This window comes from Schistocerca americana, chromosome 1 (assembly GCF_021461395.2).
Source record: "Schistocerca americana isolate TAMUIC-IGC-003095 chromosome 1, iqSchAmer2.1, whole genome shotgun sequence".
Classification (NCBI taxonomy): domain Eukaryota; kingdom Metazoa; phylum Arthropoda; class Insecta; order Orthoptera; family Acrididae; genus Schistocerca; species Schistocerca americana.
In genome coordinates, this window is record NC_060119.1 from 1,167,873,691 (window position 1) to 1,167,874,528 (window position 838).

General features: G+C 51.9%; 1 pseudogene; it reads left to right on the forward strand.

Moving 5' to 3' along the window:
- The first annotated feature begins 271 nt into the window (after positions 1–271).
- On the forward strand, positions 272–389 carry LOC124557658 (annotated as a pseudogene).
- Positions 390–838: the final 449 nt, after the last annotated feature.

Sequence of the window (838 nt, forward strand, 5' to 3'; positions counted from 1 at the left end):
GATCGATAGTAGGCGCTGGATCGAGCGCACCTATCACGAGAGAGGCCAGAGACACACCGACAAGCAACGTCCGCCAACGCCCTCTTGACGGCAAGTGTTTAGACCGCCGCCGCTGGCCAGAGGGTCTCAGTGACTCATTCTTCCAGTTTAGCGTCTGTCAGTATAGTGCAGAGCGGGTTCAGTTCACGTAACGGGCTGCGACAGTACATAGCGACCAGATTAGTGATTACAGCGGGACTAGCAGTGACACCGCCAACAGCCTTGTGAGACAGCCAACAGCCTTGCCGCAGTGGTAACACCGGTTCCCGTCAGATCACCGAAGTTAAGTGCTGTTGGGCTGGGCTAGTACTTGGATGTGTGACCATTCGGTCTACCAAGTACTGTTGGCACGTGGGGTGCACTCAGCATTTGTGAGGCAAACTGAGTAGCTACTTGATTGAGAAGTAGCGGCTCCGGTCTCGGAAACTGACATACGGCCGGGAGAGCGGAGTGCTGACACCATGCCCCTCCGTATCCGCATCCAGTGACGCCTATGGTCTGAGGATGACACGGCGGCCGGTCGGTACCGTTGGGCCTTCATGGCCTGTTTGGGAGGAGTTTAGTTTAGTTTCAGCAGTGAGACCAAAGTTGGTAATAACAAGATTACCGATATTGTCTTCAAGAGTACTATTACTGATGATATTTATCATGAACATAGCCTCTATTCAAGTTAAGTATCCAGTACAAATAAATGAAGAACCATGTTAATCCACGCGCGCATTTGTGTTGCAGAAAGAGGACACCGGCCACCCATAACAACACCCTGTCCCCTGCCTCCTTGTGTTACAAGACACTACAA